Here is a 24,445-nt window from a genome sequence, read left to right as displayed (position 1 = left end):
ATTATTCTGATGGTTCAAGCATCAAGCCAAATAGGAGCAGAAGATTATATCATAGTAGCATAAGTATGAAGGAAGTGGAAGAGATCATGTTGGTAGGCTCTGAGGAGTATTCCTATTGGACCAATAGAAATATTCCCCCAGGAGCAATTGGCATATATTCTATCTTGCTCTCTCTATACCCACCTCTGGCAAAGGATATAATTTTGGGGAGACAAGACCTCTTGGCACCTCTCAAATTGCAATGTGTTGGTAATCATCTATTTTTCTTATGTGTAAAGGTAACCCTATGTTTTATTTTCTTTTATTCTGAGCTTAAGAAATAAAACAAGCATTACCAGGTTTACATTGTAAAATAGGGGTAAAAAGTGTATCATTGTACATGAAATTGCAAATCTTTCATTTGTATATAGAGTGAAATGGAAATAGTTCAAGAGTAGCAACTGAAGTCGGCAACTCAAAGAGATTGCTCTAAAAGAAAGATGTATGCATTTCTGTCTTAAGTGCTTTCTCAACTCATTTGTTCCCTAGCATATTTATCTGAATGCACCTACTCAGCTTATTTATTTAACAGATCTAATTCAGAAAAAGTGTTTTTTTTAATTTAAAACAGCCTCATCTTATTCACTTTATACAAAGGTGACTATTAAGAATGAAAGGTGAGAGAAAAGGCAGATGTCAATTGATATTGCTTTGTAGGAGAATGTATAAGTGTGAATACAATGCTAATGAAATCTTCGTGAGTTACTAAAAAAGAGTTCACTCTTCTCCCCCCAAAACAATAAGAGAATCAATAATATAGTGGAAAAAATCTGTGTTTAAAAAAATATATCCACCCCTATTCCTTCTGTTTCAACCCACAGCGTAACACTGGAATAAAATGATAAAATATTTCCACCCACAAAAATGGATGTGAATTGGTATTATTTAGTATTTTATTAGTATTAGTATTTAGCTAATTGGAACAATACAGTTTATGATTAAATACTTTGTCTTTTTATGTATTTTGTTCATCTTTTTTGTTTTTCTCTGTAACTACATTTTAAATTCTTCCAAGAAGAGCCATGTCTTCTTTTTTTTAATACCATCCACAGGCCATAGCTAGATATGTAGCAAATAACTTAAACAGCTCTGATTTCATTTGAGGATAAATATAATTTATTATTAAATTAAATCAAACTCCCTGACCCCCTTCTTGAGCTCTGTAGCACAGTTCAGGAGAATTTTGGTTTTAGGTAGGAGAAAGGCAGTGAGCCAATCAACAAACATTTATTAAATATCTAGTTCTTGCCAGTCACTTGTGCCAAGCTCTAGAGATATAAAGAAAAGAAGAAACACAAACATTTTGTGGTAGAATGACTATGAATGGAGCTAACATGCTGGAGGCAGCTAGCATCAGGCATGTAAGTTAATTGCATCATAATATTATATAAGAATTATAATGTTATACAAGTTTTAATGATGATATAAACCAAGAACTGAGCAATAGCCATTTAAGAAATCAAGAATCAAAGGGGTTTGTTGAGAAAAATAAGAGTTATATTGTCACAGACATTTCCTGAGTGATTCTGGCCAAGTTTCTTCTCTGTTCAGCTTTCTTATATGTAAAAGTAGGATGATACCTTCACTACTTACTTTATAGAGGTTGTATGGGAAAAAATGCTTTACAAACTGTAAGGCCATTCATGTGCTGATACATTTATAGCAACTGACTCTCTTGAAAAAAAAAGCCTCTATGTATCACACATTTTTAAGTTTAATTTGCTTTATTAACATTTTACCCATTCTTTCATAAGTCTAGACAATCAACAAAACAATGAATTGAGCATTGATTTGTAACATTTGCTGATTTCCTAGGTGTTAATGCTCAGAAAATTTAATAATTGATTCTCAAGAGCTAGAAAGAGCTAGCTACAGACCACCATCCCCCACACACCTTTGTGTGACCTTATATAAAGGTGTGTTATTACTATCATCATCATTACTATTATCTTTATTATTTTTTCTAGTTTCATCTACTAATTACAAAACAACTGGCAGTAAGGTAAAATTCAGTCAAGTCACTTATTTATATATGTTGACAGCCCCCTCCAAGAAAAGCTGCAAAATAACTTTAACAAAAAACCCTTTAGATTATTTGACAGAATTATATTGTCTTTAAAATAAATATTTTTTTCCTCAGTTATATGTATAGACAGAAACAGAACTATATGGATTAGTGATTTCCTCTAGGGTTCTAGAAATGGTTATTAATCTTAAGAAGAATGTTGTAATATGTACTAATCTTAACAAGATCAATATTAGACAGGATAATATTAGACTTGATTGCTTGTTATTTTCCTCTTCCATAACTTCACCACTGAGTCTATTATTTCTAAACTTTTCAGTTATACTTCATTGCTTCGGAAAGTCTATGACTTCATCATTATGAGCACTCCTTTCTAATAAAACTTCAATTACTTCACAACTTAGCAGAAGGTCTTCATCAAAATACTGTAGGTTTATGGCTACAAGGAGGCAGCTATATGGCACAGTGGAGAGAGTGCCAGGCTTGGAGTCAGGAAGACTCATATTTCTAAATCCAAATCTGGCCTCAGACAATTACTAGCTGTGTTACCCTGGGCAAGTCACTTGACCCTGTTTTCCTTAGTTTCTCATTTATAAAATGAGCTGAAGAAAGAAACGGTAAACCACTCCAGTATCTTTGCCAAGGAAACCTCAAATGGAATCACCAAGACACTATTGAAATGACAACAACAACAACAACAACAACAACAACAATAACAACAACAAAATAGCTAGAAGGAACCCCAGGAACAATCAAGTGAAAATTCCTCCTTTTAATAATTATGAAATTCTAACCCAGACACCTTTTTTTCCTTATGTTTGTATTTCCAGTGCTTAACCTAGTGCCTGACATGTAGCATGCACTTAATAATTGCTTGTTGTCACCATTTGACTTAAGCCTATCTCTCAGTTCATCCTCAAAGCCTTCCCAGCTTGATAAGACTTGAAATAGCTGTCAATCCATGGATATAGATTTTCAGAAGCCAGAATTACCCATGCTATGATGAGATATAATAGAAGTTTTGTGTAAGCCACTAGTCATCAAGTCCCCAAATAATTAAAGAAGAAAAAATAAAGGCTATTAAACAAGCAAGGAAGCTAGTAAGCAAAGATTTATTTAGCTCCTAACATGTGCTAAAGTTCCATCCTGTTTTGGGGAGTTATGATGAGAAGAGAGGATGATAGTTCTGATCTGAATCAAAGATGATGAGTTCAATAATAGACACTTTGACTTTAGTATATAACCTTGACATATGCAATTCTAAAAATAAAATTTGGAAAATTTACAGCATTTTTGGTAATCTAAAGCTTCTCTCTGACATTATTATACTAGTGATATGACTGCAAACCAGGGAACATCATGAATTCAGAAGAATCAAAATTGTAGCTGATGCAAAGGGAAAAGGAAAGACACATGACCAGAAGAGTTGGCTTTGAAATGGAGGTAGTACCAGCTACCTAATTTAGTGTCCATATGACCTCTACCAGTTTATTAATTGGGCTTAGGCTTCCTTCTTTTGACTTTCTAATGGAGAATCAGGAGTGCCTTTCCATAATATATTCAAGGGTGCTGACTCGCTCTGGCTCCTAGATTTCCTTTCACCTCACCCCTTCTTTAAGAGTATAACAAATGGCATGTGTATGTGTGTGTGTGTGTGTGTGTGTGTGTGTGTATAGTAGTAATAATAGTAGCAGTAGTAGATTTCTATGTCCTCAACCCTTATAAGCTCCCCCTGGAGTTAGTAGTCATTTGTATTAGAAACACATGACAAGTTGCGTGTCCTTACCCCAAGTGTGACAGGGATGTTTAAGGACAGTGATCCAGAATTTCAGTTTCCTACAAAGGAGGTTAGATGTTTGAATTCCTTAGAAAGTATTTCACTGGAATGCAGACTTCTAGGAAGAGAAATGCATTTTCTTAGACAGAATTAGCTTTGGTTAATTCCAAAATCAAGAGTCTCCAAGGCCAAGACAGAGACAGTTTAAATGCAGCTAATTCCCTCTAGAAAAAAAGAGCCTGGCTCTCATATATCTCACATAGTATCCTACCTGGGAAGTAAAGTCAGTGAATTACACAGGGAATATAGAGACGGGACTTCTAAACCTTGCAAGATATCTTGGGGTTTACAGGCTAGATTTCTTTCTTAAGAACCATGCCTTGGTTCTTAGTCATCTAAATCACTCTGGCCCTCAATGATTGGCCAATAATAGGTCCCAGCCCCAGCCCCAGTCGGTCGTTGTTTGAGCCCTGACGGCTCAGAGTGAATCAAATAAAGGCTATGTCGTACTCACCACATAACTCACTTTTGGGGAAAACCAGACTCAAATTCTACCTCAACTGTAATAGAAAATGTTCCTGAAGCACTTCCAGGGAAGAATGAAGAGCCAAAAGGAGGAACTGACCCTCTTGACTTTAGGGATCAAACACAGTCCATGTGAATGCAGAAATCTGTGAGCGGTGGTATCTAGGCCATGGGTGACATACATACAATGTAAAGACCTAGGAGAAGACCTTCTTTCTCTGATTAGAAGGTGAGATTGCAGGTTCATGCTGACTGAAAATTTGAAAATTCCACACTGACCTCTCAAAAGCCTCTTTCCTCTACAGAGAAGGTTCAGGAACAGTGTCCTTAAACTTCCATCTCTAACCCATACAAGAAAGGACAGCATGTTAGACAGATCCTTCATGGAGGACTTATGGAAGGACTTAGAAAATAAATATGAAGGTTGAAAAAAAGATTGATTAGATCATTATTGGCCCTCAGACGACACAGTATCTACATTAATATGCTCATAGAACCTTCAAGTTTAAAAAATTCATAAAGTAAGATTTAAACATCAAAATAAAGAAGTTCCTGATTGAAAAACAGACTTACACTAATTCAACTCATAGTTCTTACCATATCTAAATGCATATTTACAATTAATTTTCTTTTCAGGTCTAAGAGTATGAAAATGGACAAAAAACACTTGTTTTTGTGAGAGTTGATTTTCTTTTACAAGTATTTTCAAATTTCAAAAGATAAATGCAGTATAAAAGCATCTTTAAAGATATTTAATTTCATTTTAATCATTGACTAATTTAGAGTCGGTATATATATTTTCTCTTAGGTTACAACTTGTATAACTTCCAGATAAAGTCAAAAGTGAAATTTATTCATAACTAAAATTTAGCTTATCTGGTAGCAAACCCTTGAAATTATAATTTTAATAATAGAAGTCATTGATTATATTTATCAATCATGCTGCAGTAGCATAGAGAAGATATATAGTCATGTATGCATCAAATTGTCAGGAAAGAGACTATTATGTGTCCTCTTCCATTCCCCTAAGAAGCACAGACTAAAAGATCTGTACAAGATACTGAGGCTTTAGGAAAATAACCCTGGTCTAGAAGAATGCCACTGAGGTAACACTAATACACAGGTATGATATCACCCACTGATTTGTCATCACACTTATCTAACTTCCTTTTTTACTAGATACCAAGAAACTTCACTTCAAGAAGAACAATGTCATCATCCTTGCCTCTCTAACACTATGCTAACTGTCATCTCTAAACTCATTTCTCTCTCCCTTGCGGCAGCAGCTATGTGGTATAGTGTATAAAACACTGGCCTTAAAGCCATGGAAGATTAGAGTTCACATCCAGACTTACATACTTCCTAACTATGTGATGCTAGGCAAGTCACTTGACCTCTCTCTGTCTCAATTTTTTGATTTTTAAAATGGAGATAAATAAAGTACTTACCTCCTGTTTCAGATACTTATTAGCTATGTGATCTTGGGCAAGTCATTTAATCTCTACCTACTTCAGTTTTCTCAACTGTAAAATAGGAATAATAATAATAGTAATAATAATAACACCTACTTTGTAGAGGTGAGGATCAAATAGGATAATATTTGTAATCCTGTGTAATATGTACACTCTAGTGTTTCCCTTGAATTTCAGTCCCACTTCATCAACTGCCTGTTGGTATCTCAAGTTCAATTTGTAAGAATCAGAAATCATCTTTGCTCCTAAATACTTCTTTCTTACTACTCATTACTGTCAAAAGCACAGTCATCTTCATAGGTATTCAGGTTTGCACACTTGGTGCTATCCCCAACTCCTCATTCTTACTCACCTTGTAAATAGCTTTAGTTGCTGAATCTGGTCATTTTTACCTCTACAAAATCTCTTCTATATATATACTTTTCTCTCTACTTACATAGAATGTATTCTAATTTAGGCCTTCATCACCCATTTCTTGATTCCTGGAATAGCCTTGTAATTGACTCAGATCTCTCATCCACTCCATGGATTCCTGTGGCTGACAATTACCTCTAGGGCTGAATATCAAGTTCTCTGTTTGGCAAGTCAAGAATCATTTATTAAATGTTTAATATGGGTCAGGCAATAGATGCACAAAAAAGAAAGACACTATCTGACCTCAAGGAGATTACATTCTGATGGAGGAAGTAAATATGCTGGCGGCGGCAGAGGAAGGCACCCATTTAAGGGCATGTTGTCAATGTCTGAAAAGGCAAAAGTAGAACCAGGACAAGAATGAACCCCTCCACAAAATGGAGACACCAATAGGAATCCACAAATTGGAAAAGAGGTTGCCATGTTTCCTTGAGGGCAGAGATAGCTTTTTGCCTCTATTTGTATCCCTGGCACTTAGCATGGTGAGTGACACATAATAGACAATAGATGCTTGGTAATTGATTGATTTGCTGTTCCAGGCTGAGAAACCACATGAAGTGGATGGATGAGGCATGTCGGAAAAATTTAGAAAGTCAGAAATCGATACTTCCTATCTTTCTGCTATTGTTATGATTTACTTCCTCTTCCAAACTAACTCTAAGATCCAGATACACCATTTTATTTGATAGTCTTCACATTTTACATTCCATCTTTCATCTCCATACATTTGCATTGGCTGCTCTCATGCCTGGAATGCTCTCCCTCCTCATCTCTATCTCTTAGCATCCCTGGCTTCCTTTAAGATTAACTTCAAATGCCATCTTTTGAAGGAAGGCTTTTCAGGTCTCCTACCTTCCATTTACTCTGTATGTGTCTTATATCTATCTAATTAGCCACATGTTTTCTCTCTTATTAGAATAAAGCCTCCTTGAGTGCAAGGGACTGTTTTTGCTTTTCTTAAATTACCACTGCTTAACAAAGGGCCAGAAATACTTTTGTCGTTGTTGTTCAGTGATTTTTCAGTCATATCTAACCCGTTGTGACTCCATTTGGGATTTTCGTGTCAAAGATACTGGGATGGTATGCCATTTCCTTCTCCAGCTCATTTTGCAGATAAAGAAACTGAGGCAAACAGGGTTAAGTGACTTGTCCAAGGTCACATAACTACTAAGTGTCTGAGTGCAGATTTGAACTCAGGAAGAAGAGTCTTCCTAAATCCAGGCCCAGTACACTATCTGCTGTGCCACTTATCTGACCTCCTCTAAACATTTTGTTGTTATTTAGTCATTTCAGTCATGTCTAACTCTTCTTGACCCTATTTGGGGCTTTCTTGGCAAAGATACTGGAGTAGTTTGCCATTTCCTTCTCCAGCTCATTTTACAGATAAGGGAACTGAGGCAAACAGGTCAAGTGATTTGCTCAGGATAATATAGCTAGTAAGGGTCTGAGGCCAGATTTGAACTCCGGAAGAGGAGTCTTCCTGACTTCATCCTGGCACTCTATCTGCTATGCTACCTTGCTGACAACTAGAAACATAGTAAGCACTGAATTAATGTGTGTTGATTGATTGATTGATTTAATGATGGAGATTGTGAGCGGTGTCATAGGTCAGTAGATGGTTACGCCTTTCCCTGTAGCAATGGTCTGACAATCAACACCAAGAAAACAGGGGTTCCCTATCAAGCCAGCACTGAACAATCGATACATGGAACTATTGCTTATAGCAACTGGAAAGTTTTTGAATATTGTGGATAAGTTCACTTACTTTGTCAGTGTACTTTCTAGGAATGTCCACATAGATAAATGAGGTTGACTCACTCATTGCCAGAGGTAGCTTAGCATTTAGAAGTCTCCAAATAAATGTATGGGAGTGAAAAGGTGTTAGGCTGCCAAGGCCTATAGAGCCACTGTGCCTACTTCATTGTTGTATACCTGTGAAGCCTGGACAGTCTACCAGCACCATGCCAGGAAATTGAACCACTTTCATTTGGATTGTCTTAAGAAGATTCTGAAGATCACCTGACAAAATAAGGTACTGGGAACTGAGGACCTCTCCTGAGCTGAACTGCCAAGCATCCAAATTCTACTGTAGAGGGGGCAACTCTGATGGGCTGGCCACATAACTCAAATGCCAAATGCACATTTACCTAAAGGACTATTTTACAGAGAACTTCTAACACAGAGGTTAGAAGCGGTACAAAGATGTTCTCATAGTCTCACTGAAGAACTTTGGAATCATTTATGAGACGTGGGAGACAATAGCACAGGACTGCCCAGGAAGCAGGTGGGCCTGCTTCAAAAAATGGTGCTATACTCTATGAGCAAAGCAGAATTGTGGTAGCACAAAGGAAACATGAGATGTGCAACTTTAGAGACATCTCCATCCCAATTTTCAAATAAACTATTCTGAGTTCTCATTGGACTGATCAGCCACTTTTGAACACACTTACTTTGACCCCACCATTGTGATGTCATTGGTACTTACTGAACAACAACAATCAATGGTAATGTTAATTTCTTTATGGCTCCTTGATCAAAGGTTTAAAAGGAGAAAGTCCTAAAGGGCCCAAAGAGAAGATTTCAGTTCCTCTTAGATGGTGAGGCTCTCCTGTTCTGGTCAGGGGCTAGAGACAGGATGCCTACATGGGAAGAGTTATAATAGGGAAACTAATCAGTTGAGAAGGGGTTTGCTGCCCCTGAATCTTCCAGCTATACCAACTCTCTTTAGTCTTTAGACATTTGAAATTTCTGAACCTTTCCCTATATTTTAACCATTCATTTCAAATAGTATCAGGTGATATGTAAAATATGTTCGAAGATTGAAGCTTATAATAAACTATTGATAAGCTCTGGTTTTGAGAATACCCTCTAATTTGGAGTCCCTAAGAGGGGTCCAGGGGTTCCAAGATAAACCAGAAAGGTAACATGGTGTAGTGGAAAGAGCACTGAATTTGGAATCAAAGGATCAGGGCTTGAATCCTGGCTCTGTTACATGCTAACCTGTGTGGCAGTCACTTAACCTCCTTAGACCTCAGTTTCCACATTTGTAAAATGACAGGATTTGGCTAAATGATCTCTAATGCCAATTCCAGTTCTACAATTCTTTATTGTGAGTGACTAGATGTCTTACAATATGAGTTAGAGGATAAGGTTTAGAGTTGACAAGTCTGGGCTCTGCTATTTAATCCTTACACGAAAAGACAATATTCATTCAACAAGCACTATCCAATATACCATGCATTGTGCTAGGTGATGAGGATATAAAGACAGAAATGAAGCAATCCCTGACCCCAATACTTACATTTGCAACATTACAGCTTTTTCATGGTAACATTTACTTCAGAACATATAATTCAAATTTTGCAAATTTACTCCTCAACAAATGTAAGGCATAATCTTCCCCTGGCCTCCAACTTCCCCTTTGCAACCCCACAGTCTCTGGGGAAAATGGGATTAGGTTTACAGTTTAACTCAGTTTCTAAGGAGCAGAGTCCCAGTTCCAAATCCAGTACTCACCCCAATCCTCTTTTTCAGTCCCAGGCACTCTGGCTTCTCAAGGTTTTTCTGACAGGCTGGCTGTACCATCCTGCCTGCAATCCTGGCTCCAAGGTCATCATAACTCAGCTGACAGTGTGGTAAGGATCAATTTCATCACCTGAAACTGAGGAGAATAGAAGGAGAAACAGAGATCAGAAACAACCACCCTAGGCCCATTTTTTCAGAGCTGAGGTAAAATAGAGGTAAACAAGGAAAGGCAGATCCCTCCCTTCTCACCAGTTAAGTTCATGGTGTCCCTGCTGGGCACTAAAAAAAACACATCTAAAAAAAAAAGGGTGATAGAGTGATAGATGGCTCAGTCTCATCACTTTTAAAGACATAGGCTAGCCCCTTCCATGCGGAATGGGACGCAGAAGACTCCACATTAGACAAACTGGGCATCCCCAAAAGGTCATCAAATGTTACATACCCTATTCACAAATTTTGGAAGCTTTCTGGGTCTCAGTTTTCTTTTCTGTAAAATAAGGGGATAGAACTAGCATATAAATGAAATTAAATATCTGACAAGCTGATATCCTCAACACATTCTGAGATCTGTTAAGCTAATCCTAGCTTTAAGATTATATATTTCTGTGACTGTGTATATAACTTCAACTCACTTTACCTCTGATTCCTTTTCCATAAAAATAGGAATGATGATGACAATGATGATGCATAATGATAGTAACAACGATGATGATTTTGTCCTGACCATATAAAGAGCTCCCAATGAAGGATATCCCTATAACTTTAGAGTCTGTGATTTATAGGCTTTGGAATTGCCTTGGACACTGAAAAGTTAAGTAACTCATGATATATAGGTAGTGCTTTAAATTTTACAAAGTGCTTCACAAACATGGTTTCATCTACTGTTTATAGAATCCTCTGAGTTAGGTAATGCAAGTATCATTGCACGGGGCTTTGGGGAGTGGTATATAGGACCCTCCTCATGAGGATACTCTCTTTGGCAATGCAGATTCACAAATGTTCTTCAGCTTACCATAGGAGAGTTGCCTGAGTCCCTGAGAGGTTAAGAGATTACCCAGGGTTATGTTGCTATTACATGTCAGAGCTAAGTCTCAAACCTAGGTCTTCTGCCAGGGCTTCTTAAACTTTTTCCACTTGTGACCCCTTTTGGGCAGCATTGGTTGGAGTTTCACGGCCTGAGGGCATGTGCAGTGCAAAGTGTGTATGCTTTGTGTTCAGAACCAAGGCTGCAGTAAAGTTGTGGACTGCAACATGGGCAATCCATGCCAGAAATACCTCGGATTCATTACTCATTTGATTTTGAATTACTTCTTGGTCGTTGCCCATTCAGAAAACTTTTACTGTTGCCAGATTTTTCATGAACCCATGTGGGGTCTGTCTCGACTCTGAGGCAGGTTTTCTCCCTAATATGAAACATGGCCTCTCCTGATTGAGGTGTTATTATCATAATTTTATAGATGAGGAAACAGTGCTTCAAAAAAGCTAGGGGACTTGTTCAAGGTCACACAGTTAATATACATCAGATATGAGATTTGAACCTAGGTATACCTGATTCTATGACCAGTCCTTAATTCACTGTTGGGAGGTTTGAGTAACATGATTTTATAAAACAAACAAACAAAAACTTTGCACTCTACAAATCTTTTTCTAGACTCCAAGTTTTTGAAAAATATGCATTTTCTCTCTCTTTTACACTAGATGAAATGACAACTAATTTTAAAAGCCAATGAAAGAAGGTTCCCTCAATCCAATGATTAGATATGACTTCATTTCACAAGAACACAAGAAAACACAAGAGAACCGAACACACACACTCACACACACACACACACACACACATACACACACAAAGAGAGTAGAATTTCTTTTCTAAGGAAAATTGACTGATAATACCTTTATGCATTGTAATTGGAAAAAAAATCACATCCTCCATCTAACTGGAAAAAAAAAAAACTTAGGGGGCAGTTAGGTGGTGCAGTGGATAGAGCTCCAGACTTGGAGTCAGGAGGACCTGAGTTCAAATTTGAACTCAGACACTTGATACTTCCTTGCTGTGTGACCCTGGGCAAGTCACTTAACCCCAACTGCCTCACCAAAAAGCAAAACCAAAAAAATAAAAAAAAAACAAAAAAGCAAACAAACAAATAAAAAAAAAAACCTTAAATACAGAAGATTTTACCATACGCTATCCCAACCTCCTTTGGTTCAGGTTTCCCTGATGCCTTGCAAATACATGAAATTCCTACTATTCATTCATGTGCCATCAATAACAAAGACATAATCAAATACACAACAAATTATTATTGGACACACCAATGACTCTGGCCATAGCTTACTCTAAGCCATCATAAATTAAAAGCTTCATCATCTATATGAACTCACAAACATGTGAGAAGGTATTAAATGATTTTTATCATCAGAAAATGTAATAATGAGCTATAAAATGTACTGTTCAGTGATGTAACAAAAATAATTTTAGCTAATTGTCAAAACAAAGAATTTTTATTCAAATTGGCATTCAAATTCTACTCTTCAAAAAGAAATTCAAACTCAGGAAAGGCTAGAGTGAACAAGAAAGCATGCATTATGGCGTGCAAATATTATTTGGCTTTTTTTATATACATAGGACACTTGAGAATACCTAGGAATTAATAAATCACAATGTTGTTTAACATAACATAATTTCTAAAGCATATTTGTTTGAAAACACATTTGACTTGAATAAAACAGTTCTACTCAAGGAAAATATAGTAAGGGTTTCAGTAAATCCTTCTAACTCTACTAAGGTTTTAGGCTACTAGTCAGGCAAATGTTGAAAAAAGACGTCATTGAGTTTCTTTATAGCCTCAAATAATCCAGGAAGCATTGCAACTGTTAGGTCTTCCATCATGAAAACATATAGGACTTATTTCACTTGCAGGATTAAAGAAATTCAGTGAAGAGATATTTCACATACTAAAATAAAATCATAAAATAATGGTAAAGATTTCAACGGCAGTTATCTCCATTCATTTATAAAGCAATCATTTATTAAACTCTCAATATCTGCAAGTTGCTGAGGATAAAAAGACAACAATTAAACAGTCTTTGCCCTCCAAAAACTTTCATTCTATATCAGAGAAATCGTCTATAAGATGTGGCTTTGCATGTAGGAATTTTTTAAAAGAATGGGATAGCTACATTTTAAGTACTAAAAACATCTTTAAAGAAATATGAGAAACTTTAAAATGAAAACAAATGTAAAAATTTGTAGAGGAAAAATTGGATTTAAATTCTTATATGCTTACAGGATCTTAAGACTAAAAGGGACCTTATCAGTCATCCAGTACAACATATATGTGTGTGTGTGTGTGTGTGTGTGTGTGTGTATGTATATGATCCCTTTATATAACTATATATAGGGGTCTTTTCAGTCATTCATAAATATATATATATGTATATATACATATAAGGACCTTTTCAGTCATATATATATATGTATGTATATATATATATATTCTTTTAATACTTGCAATGAGAAGTAACCCCTCACCACTGCACCACCTCCACTACTGCTCAACATAGCCTATTGCACTTCTGAATTACTCTAGTTTTTTGGGTTTTTTTTTTGTTTTGGTTTTTTTTTGGTGGTTTATTTGTTTGTATGTTTGGGGGGTGCGGTGAGGGCATGTAAGAAGGAAGGAGATGTTGGTTATTGTATTAATCTTAGTTCTGATAGTTTTAAGAGTTATTTTCCTATATATTTTCAAGGTCATTGTGTATTTTATTCTCTTAATTTTTCTTATTTTGCTCTATATTGATTCAAACAAGGGTTCCAATGTTATTCCATGTTCTTATTATTTATCATTTATATAACAACAAATACAAATTAAATTCATATTGCATAGGTTCTGGGTTCAAACACCAGTTCTTCATGTGTGACATTAAACAAATCAGTTTAACTATTTGATTTATCTATCTATTTGGCCCTCTATTTCTTCATTGGTTAAATGATGGGGTTGGACCCTAAAGTTCCTTTCTGGCTCTAAATCTCTGTGTTTAGGAGTGTATTTGATTAAATGACCTGTACATTTCTTTCTAGTTTTAAATCTATAATTATAGGATCTTTTCCACATCCTTCATCCCTGTCTCTTTTTTCACTTATTTTCAATAAATCTCCTCAGGACTGGATTACTTTATGTATTCTATCCTACAGCCTTGAACCTACCTGAGACAACACACTAGTCCTCATGAATGAATAAATGAATGAATGAGCAAGTAAATATTCTCTTGCCCAACTTAGAGATTTTTATGTTCTATGAACATTTTCTCACAGGCCCAGAATGAAATTTACATCTCTGAGATAATATGTGGCTGGCAATTCCCAGCCAGAGCAGCTCAGAAGACTAAACAAGCAGGCTTAGAGAGAGAGAGGATGATAAAGTTGGAAACAAAAAAAACCCTCAACTCTGAGCCATCTCTCATGGCCAGATGAAGGAGTATACTCTGCAACATAGTTTAATGATCCATTTCAATTCTAGCTGCCACATCATTTATGTTCAAGGTTTTAAATACTTCCTCTGGCACAGTCATTTTTTTTTCCCTGCTCAAGATCTTCTGTTGTATTGTAAGAGGAACAGGATATTCAAGTCAATGCTCCTAGGGACCAACTTGTTCAATGTATTATTTTTTTTTTAGTTAGAAATGAGCTCTTATACCTTGCCAGAAAAATAGGATAAAATGAATGTTTAATTCTTATTCTTAATACACTTGAAAGTTTATTCAGTCATTAAATAATACATCATCTTTTAAATTAACTTATCTTCTTTCATTTAAAAGCCATAGTGCTTTAGTAACATTATAATCATTTATTTCTACACATTAATTTTTATGGCATACACACAGAGTAAGGGATAATCACTAGTTTCCCTAACACAAAAGCCCGATTAAATTGGATTTTATATATGGCCCTGAAGGTAAACCTAGACCTAATAAAGTAAGCCGGAAAGTGAATTCCAAAATTTATTGTCAATTTGATCAAAATACATTGTCCATATCTTCTTGTACTCTAAACTCATGGACTTTCAACAAGATTGAAGTCTCCTTGTCTCTGGGGTAACCAATACCTCTACAAAAAGAGGACTTCTTTGATGCAAATCAATGCCCTAAATGTTTGAGGATAACATTTTTAAAATTCCCTAGGGTACCTGAAGATGGTATTGACACTACTCAAAATTTCTTCCTCCTGCTCCAGAAAATGACGAACAAACTTTTCCAAGATACTCAGTAAATTGATATTTCCTTGTACAAGGAATTACAAATTACCTTAGGTTACTTTGTCAAAAGATATTTTCAGAAATGTCACATTCAATATTAAAATTAAAATAACTATCAGATTAAGATGATGCTATAATTACCATAGTATTTATCTTAATTAAGTCAATAAAGTAAATTGATTTTTATAAGTATGGATATCAATTTTTTTTCATTTTTGTTGAAAAACAAAGGCTTTTCCTTTCTAGTTTATTTGGTCTTATTTATTTATTTTATTTATTTTATTTATCCTGATGAAGTTAGATTTTTGAAAAAAATAGATATTAAGGCTCTATTGACAGTGCTCAGGCATTCCAATTTTATTTATTCCAAATGTTTGCACATTTCTCAGAAAGTGTGTCATCTTTGTTAAAATAGTGAAATTAATTTTAAAATGGACTCTCAAGCACCCTGCCACCCCCCAATGATATGAACTCTCCAATTGGGTAAAAACAATATTTTATTTTGGAATGCATAATTTTTATCATAAGGATACTAGGAGGATAAAATGATTGAATAGATTTGACTGTACTTTGAGAATGAAACTTCAGGCTAGATTTACTGTCTAAATGAAGAACTTAGATCAAAAGAATGTTAAGAAACTTTAGACTATGAGTCATATTAGATGTGGCTAAACAGAAGATTATAAGGTTCTTTACTTCTGTTATGATCTTCATTCTAGATCTCTCTCCTGGTGTTAGATTGAAAATTGTACTAGAGGCTTAGATTCTTAAAATGTAGCCACATGCTCAGATTCTTATAATCCAGCCAATAGCTTACTAATGTTCAGACTCCTTAAGAGTCTGCCCAATATGACGGATGTTCTAGTAAACCTTGTCTTTGACTGAAAGAAGGCTTTGATCGAATTCTTTTGGGCAGGACTGGTGTGTTCTGATTTTGGGGTCCCAGCACCCTAAACCTCATCATTTTGGTGGCCCATACAGTGAAACTGCCTAACCCCAAGTTCTCCAGCCAGGACTGGGAGTTATGTAAGCCTCTCCTCTCCTCTCCTTTCTTGTTCTGCAGTTGAGATCGCTCTCCAAGGACCAAGTCTTGGAGATGCTTTTTGGGCAGACAGTTACGAGGCTGTCTTGCACTTGGCCTGATGCTCTCAGGCTCTTGGTCCACTGGGTCGGTTTGAAGTCATGGACCTGGGTACACCTTCTGCAGCATAGAGGACAAGGACAGACTACCTATCTGGAAGTGTAAGCTCAATTCTGTCAATTCTCTTGGCATTAGAGAATCGGGAAAACTGCAGTTGCTTTTTGGTTCCCTGAGGCTTACTTACTCCCATCCTTACCTCTGAATCCTCCTTCATGGAGGTTACAGGGAAAAGTTAGAATAGCTAAAAACATCTTGGCAGATTCTAGAGATTTTGTGATTGATCATTAAGAAGTTTTGAAACTCCCCCTTACAACCCTGGTCACTCTTTTCTCCCACTGCCTTCCCTTGAGTCAAGAAGGGTTATCTGTTAACCCCTCTCATAGGAGAATAGAGTTTCACTCTCTACCCTCACCTTTGATTTCACCCTCCCCCACCAGGGAAAGGAAGGAGGGGGGAGGGGCAGCAGCTACAGCGTGGACCCCACTACCAATGGCCTTGGGCCCTGGGGCAACCTTTGCCTGGAAGCATCACCCAGGTTCACATCTTGCTTAAGGTAAAGAAGTTAGCCTCCAAACTTGAGTAAGCATGCTCTTTTAAAAGTTGTAGTTTTAACTTTTAATGATGAGATGTTGATTCCCTGTGAAAAATAATTTGGAAATGCATTTAACAAAACTGAAGTCACCTGATTGGTAATGGGTTTGTTTCAAATTTCAAATTGGTTCAAACTGGTTCAAATCAGTTATGTCAAGCAACTTTTCATAATTTGGTTACTGCTAAAATAATTTGGCTATTGTTGGTTATTATTTTAAGGTGTAAACTAGCCAAAAAGCTGTGATTAGTGAAACTTTCTGTTTGAGGTAAAAGCTCCTAGGATTTTATTTTGAGTTGTCTGATGGATCATAATCCATCGATAATCAATAATCCACTATATGAGAGAAATGCCACAAGCTACTCAAAGAATGTGATACTGTTGGGAAGTCAGCATTGGGAAAAGCTGAGAGAACAATTTTAGCCTCAGTCTAAGATGGAATCCTCTGGGCTCAGTTTCCCCATTATGTTCCTTTGAAGAGGAATGTTACCCACCTGGCTATTCCTGAGTCTGGCTATGAGGTGGATTTGATACTGCATGGTTGGAAAATTGAATTATCTGAATCCAAACAGAACAAAGGATCTTTTATCTTGTCATATCTGGACCCTGCAATCTTTTCTGTCAGATTTGTGTGTTCCAGACTACAGGCCATTCACCTACAGTTGGTAGCAAACAGGGGGTACCAGCCAAAGTTCCCCCATCGTTCCCTGGATGCAGCCTGTGCTAGGTTCCAGTCAACCTCCTCTTTGGAACCCCCTGGAGGCAGGTACAGCTCTACACCCCTTGCCAGCAGGAAGCAGTTTCAGAAGCCAAGACCTTCGCCCCTTACCCCAAAAGAACTCGGGTCCCATTTGTTTGAGGGGAGAATAATGGGGTTGGGATCTAGACCCCTGAAAGGAAACATGGGAAGCAAATCAACTTAGTAGCCCATTAATGCACTGTTGGAGCTGTGTTGGGGAATTCTTCAACGCAGAGGTCCTAAGACTCTCATGGAGAGTAATTTCTCCCACCATGGTACATTTCACTGTAGGTCAATGCATTAGGAGGCAAGATTGAAAGTTTAAAACTTGTAATTATCATCAGCTGGTGAGCACTTAACAGGTAGATTGCAATAGCCCAAACAAAGGAAGATATGTACACATTTAAGATTTTATATGTTCTTAAGGAGATATAATGTGTCAAAGAGGAAAGTTCCATAGCCTATCAGGTGAGGCTGCTCAACTACTTTCCTTGTTTGGGAGGTTGAGGAATAGGGACAAAATGTTAGGAAAATTTTGGAAATTTTGAGGGGAACATTTTAACCTTGGGTTCTCAGGAGTTGCTCTAGACTAGGTCTGTTCCGTTAGATAAAGTTTTCTCTTTAGTTAGTCTCATTGGAATACTCTATTTGGGTACTAAATCTGCTGGAAGCCTCCTTCAAGATAAATGCCAGGCTCATCTAATTGTTGAATAAAATATAGCCTGTGGGTCTATATCTATTTACACCATCCTGTATCTTTGTTTCTTTGAACTCTATTGCTCCTCTCCCCCGCCCCCAGAGAGAAGGTGTTTTCCCAAAACTCATACTGCACAAGTTTTATTCATTTCCTTTACAGCTATGAATTGGTATAACCATTCCACAAAGTAAAATTTAGAACTATGCCCAAAATGTTACTAATCTGTCCATGCTCTTTGACCCAGAGATATCAATACTAGGCTTATACCACAAAAAGATCAAAGAAAAAGGAAAAGAACCCATACTTTTTTTAAAAAGTTTTTATAGTAGTTCTTTTTTTTTTTTTTAGCCCAGAAGTGGATGCTTAAAGTATACTCAACAACTAGGAAATGACTGAGCAAAGTACAACATATAAATGTAATGTAATAATATTGTGTTTTAACAAATGACAAAGGGGATAATTTTAGAAAATATAGGAAGGCTTTTTGAACTCCTGAAAATGGAGAGAGCAAAATCAGTAGAAAAATTTATACAATAGCAACATTGTAAAGACAAACAACTTTTGAAAGACTTAAAAATTCTTTTTAAAACTCTTTTAAAAAACTTTATTCAGTAACCAACAATAATTACGTGAGGCTGGAAAACAAAACAAAACATGCTACCTATGTCCTGACAGAAAGGTGATTGAGTGCAGATTGAAGCATATTTAAAAAAAAATATGGCCAACAAGGGAACTTATTTTGCTTGACTGTGCATATTTTTTAAAAAGGTTTTTTTTTTCTTGTTGTGGGGAATGGAAGGGTGACAAAAATAGTTTTGTTTTTTTTAACTTTTCAGGTAAGTAGCAAGAAAAAAAAAATAGAAGTAGAGGGTAGAAGGAAAACTAGTTTTGTTAAAAAGTAGCCAAAGAAAAGGTAGATTCCTACACTTCTATTCTTTGTTGCCATAGAAACCAACAGTCATCCGTTCAAGACAGGTATGGTGAGCTATCAATTGTCTGTATGTGGAGATTGGAAATTTCCTCCCTCTCACTCTAGTAGTTTTTTTTATGTTCCATACACCTCATAGGGATTTTTTATGGCTCAGACAAAATCATATGCATATAAGTACAGCATATAAGAGTATTAACCAATAAAATTAAATTTTATTTTATGACTCAGAATCATCATTATAAACTTAAATTATTGTAATCTGTTATAGGTAAAAATGGTGTTATATTGTTTAGTCATTTTTAGTCACGTCTAACTCTTTGTGACCCTTTTTGGGGTTTTCTTGGCAAATATACTGGCATGGCTTGCCATTTCTTTCTCCAGCTTATTTTACAGATGAGGAAACTGAGGTAAACAGGCTTAAGTGACTTGCCCATGGACATAGAGCTAGTAAGTGTCTGAGGCCAAATTTGAACTTAGGGCTTCCTGATTCTAGACTGAAACTCTAGACACTGTGCCACCTACCTGCCCCAAATGGTATAATACCTAGGGTTAATAGTAGAGTAAAGAAAACCATCAATCAATGAGGCATTGATTAATGTGCCAGGCACTGAAGATAAAGATAAAAACAAGATAGCCCTTCCTCTCATGTTGTTTACATTCTATTCTGAAGAAGCAGTGTGATCACAATAAATAAGGAGAAGGTGTTCCAAAAGTCTTAGTCCTGTTTTAAGCTATCAATAACTCAAAATAAAATAAGTGCAAAGTTATTGAGGTAGGGGGAAAGGGAATAGTAGGAAAAGAGAGACACTAACAAATGGAAAAATCAAGAAAAATCAAGAAATATGTCCTGAAGGCACTTGAGTTAAGCTTTGAAGGGAGCTAGACTTTCCAAGAGGCAAAGGGAAGAAAAGAGATTTCCAAGCCTGCAAGTTAGCCTATAGGAAAGCATAAGAGTGAAAAGTAGAATATTTTCTCCTGGAAACATGAAGTAGGCCACTTGGCTAGAATATAAAGTACATAACAGGGAGAACTATATAATCAGCCTGGAAATATAGATATGGGAGTTCACCATTGGTGAGAAGAAATACAGACTCAAAACTGAAGACCTGAGCTAAAATATGATCCCAGACAGACTTCCTGGCAGTGTTTCTCTGGGCAAGTCATTTAAATACTGGTTGCCTTAGTTTTTTGTTTTTTGTTTTTTATCTGTAAAATAAGAATAATAATAGCAACTATCTTTCAGAGGTGTTGTGAGGACCAAATGAGATAATAATTATAAAGCACTTAGCATACTGCCTGGAACATAATGAGAGCTATATAAATGCTAGTTATTGTTGCTATTGTCATTAATTGACCCAGGAGGAAAGTTGGAAGAATTCATCTATCTTTCAACCTTTTCTATCAAATTGAAATCCAGTTTATTCTATGAATATACTCTTTTTTTTTCTTTTTTGCTAAGTGACTTGCCCAGGGTCACGCAGCTATTAAGTATTATACAGCTGAGGCTGAACTTGAACTCAGGCCTCCTGAATCCAGGGCCGGTGCTCTATCCACTGTACCACCTAGCTGCCCCGCATATACTCTTTATATTGAGATTGGAATACTATTTATCAAGGAAAATAGCCCCAATGTCTTAGGTCTAGATGTTAAAGTAGAAATTGAAAGAATCCAACAATCACCTCCCAAAAGAGATCCCAAAATGAAAATTCCCAAGAATATTATAACCAAATTCCAGAGCTCCCATGTCAAAGAGAAAATCCTTCAAACAGCCAGAAAGAAACAATTCAAATATTGTGGAAACACAGTCAGGATCGCACAAGATTTATGGCTTCCAAGATATTACCACCAAGATCTGCATTTGAATCCTCTCTCTCCATTTCTTTCTTTCTGACACACTTCAGGGCACTGGACAAGTCATTTAACCTCCTCGTGCTCCCAGGCGACTGTCTAAGACTGTAAGTTGCAGCGCTGTGATTTCGCTGTTATGTAGACTTTGTCATTGAATTGAGGTATAAAATTTGGTGTTTGCTTCTCAGTAGGGAACCTAAGCCTTACTATCAGAAGTGACGTTCTCAGCAGGTAAACAATTAGAAGCAGGTAATGTAACTTAATACTGAAGTGTGGCGTATGGGCATCCAGAGGAATTCACAGGAAACAAAGATAAACAAATTTCTAAAAATTGAACCTGTATATATATACATACATATTCAATTTTCAGAAACTTGTTTATACACATGCATGTATGTGTGCCCATATATGTGTGTATGTATTTCATTTTCAAAATTTGTTTATCCAGAGGAGAATTACTGTTGTTGTATTTGTTGGAAAAATATTCTCTTCATTCTGAGTCATCCTTGGACAGGAGTGTGAGAATTGAGATTTGACGATGTCAGAAGAGATGATTCCCTTTTGTTGTTTAGTCATTTTTAGTCATGTATGATTTTTCATTACCCCATTTGGAGTTTTCCTGGCCCAGATACTGGAGTGGTTTGAAATTTTCTTCTCCAGCTCATTTTATAGATGAAGAAACTGAGGCAAACAGGGTTAAGTGACTTGCCCAGGGTCACACTGCTGGTAAGTGTCAGAGGCCAGATTTAGATTCACAAACATGAGTCTTCTTGACTCTAGGCCCAGTGCTCTATCCATTGTGCCACCTGGCTGCCAGATAATTCTCTACTTCCTTCAATTATCCCTTTGATGACATAACTCCCAGACCCTTTAATATCCAGACTCCTTCTCTGGATATGCTTCTGTTTGCTAATGTCCCTTTTAAAATGGGCAGCAAAAGTTAACGTGATTTTACAGATGTGGTTTGTATAGTGCGGGCTCAGTATAGTGAAGGCATGACAGGCATCTAGAGAATGTAGATGGAGAAGAAAACAGGGCAGGACCTTGGGGAACACCAAGCATTAGAATATATGATATGAATAATGTCCTAAATATGTGATTAGATTATTGCCTAGTGCAGTATGGGCAATACAGACAATGCATTTTATATACGTAAGTGACTTGCCCATGATCACACAACTAGTTTTATGGGTGTACATAATAAATATATATACATATATGTACAAAATATATGTGCATATGTATGTATGTGTGCACTATAATTCCTATATTATGTTGTATATAGATATGTATATATCATATACATATGATTTCCATCCAAAAAGTGTTTGCTTCTAAATATTTGAGAAACAAACTGAAGATACTGAATGCCTCCAGCCTCTGAAATAGGCTGTTCAAACAAGATATGTCAGGAGATGTCATGTACCTTTTTTCTTAAAAAAAAAAAATAAAACAAAACAAGAAGGTATCTCCTTTTCCCCTTACATTATTTGCCTCTTCCTCATTCGTGGGGGCAATATATAACAGCAAAGGTTATCAAAGTTTATACATTTACTGAATTAGACCATTAGAGCTGGAAAGGGCTTTGTATATCATTCAGTCCAGCTACCTCATTTTATGAATGAAGAAACAGTGGACTATATCCTTAAATTAGTGAAGTGATTTGCCCTAGATCTCATGTAGCAAGTAGCAGAAGTTGAATTCAAACCCTTTTCATTGGGCACTTCCTATTTTTATGCTTCTCTGATCTCATGTAACATGGTTGTTTGCAAAAATTAAGCAAAGGTTGAAGCATCTTTCTCCCAATTTGTCTTTGTAAAATGTTCTTGGCTGTTGTTATTGTGTTCATTGACTTGTCAGGAGCATTCAAAATATTATCAATGATTTTGGTATCATTAACAACATGTACCACACCAGCTTCCTTGTCAGTTTTTGCCCACTCTTCTAACTCTTTCACTCTCTTGTTAAGTGTGTTGATTGGGTGTCACTGAAAATCTTTCATCTTTTCAAGAAATTATGTGACTGTATTTCAGCGAGAACTTACTCTAAAATATATAAATTCTGTATCATTATACTCTTTTTCCTTTTTCTTCTACTTATCATCATCATCATCATCATCATTCCCTACTTCTATAAATGTAGATTGCATCAGTTTTTATATGTGTGTACACATATATATACATGTATATATTTCACATATGACATCTGTAAAATATTTTATTTATATACATTTACATATATATGCATGCATATATGTGTGTATATACATATACACATACATGCATATATACATGTGTGTGTGTGTGTGTGTGTATATATATATATATATATATATATTTCCTAATTCCTACTAAGTATTTATGTGTTAATAGGATCCTGGCACATTCATCTTTAATAATATAATAAAATAGAACATTCTCAATAGTACATGCATAATGATGTATAATTGATCAACTTTTCCATAAAGAATTTTTATTTACTGTCTATTGGCTTTTTTTTAGTCTTTCTTCATTCTTTCTTTTTCTTTTTAGTCATGCCTTTTTCCTTTGTCTTAGGCTTTCTCCTGTCTTTGAACTCTCTGTGGCATTTGTCACTATTGACTACACCTTCTTTCTTAGTATTCTGTCTTTTCTCGCTTCCATGATATTTTTCTCTTTCTGATCTTTTTTTTTCTATTGAGCTCTCTGACTGAGCCAATCTCCTCAGTCCTTTTATCTATTTTCTCTATGCACTTAACCTTAGTGATCTCATTCACAGATACAATTTTGGTTGCAGGAAGCTAGGTGGAGAAGCATCTTGGTAGAACACTGTATTTGGTTCACTAAAGATCTGAGTTCAAATCCTGCCTCAGATACTTATTAACTGTATAACCTTGGGAAAGTCACTTATCCCCTCTTGTACTCAGTTTTCTCATCTGTTAAATGAATTTAACAATAGGACATGCTTCCCAGTCTTGTTGTAAGGATCAAATAAAATATGTATTCAGCACTCTGAAAACTTTAAAGCATTATATACTCATTAGCCATATTTTATTACAATTATTATTATCCATTCATCACCATTTTACAGATCCCTTCAAAATCTGTATATCAACAATTGGAAATGGAAAGGTAAAGCTCGTTTGTGAGACTGAGACTAGATATAAAGCCAATATTCAAACCCATATCATCTGATTCCAGGTCCAGTACGCTTTGGTCAAGACTGAACTAACCCAATATCCTATGCTAAAGTCCCTTCTCAAAAATTTTGTATTTTCTGCTAATAGTATCATTATTCTCCAAGTCATGTGTGCTTAACAGTTGGGAGTCTTTCTTGAGTCTTCCTCCTTCCTTCACCCTTCTACTCAATATCAAGTTTTGAAGTTCTGTCAATTCTATATTCATAGTAGCTCTCACATCACTTCTTATACGTTCACACTACTACCTAATGCAGGCTATCAAATACAGCATGAAACATTACAATAACCC

Source organism: Vombatus ursinus, unplaced genomic scaffold (genome assembly GCF_900497805.2).
Source record: "Vombatus ursinus unplaced genomic scaffold, bare-nosed wombat genome assembly UNPS02009573.1, whole genome shotgun sequence".
Lineage (NCBI taxonomy): Eukaryota > Metazoa > Chordata > Mammalia > Diprotodontia > Vombatidae > Vombatus > Vombatus ursinus.
This window is presented reverse-complemented; position numbering follows the sequence as displayed.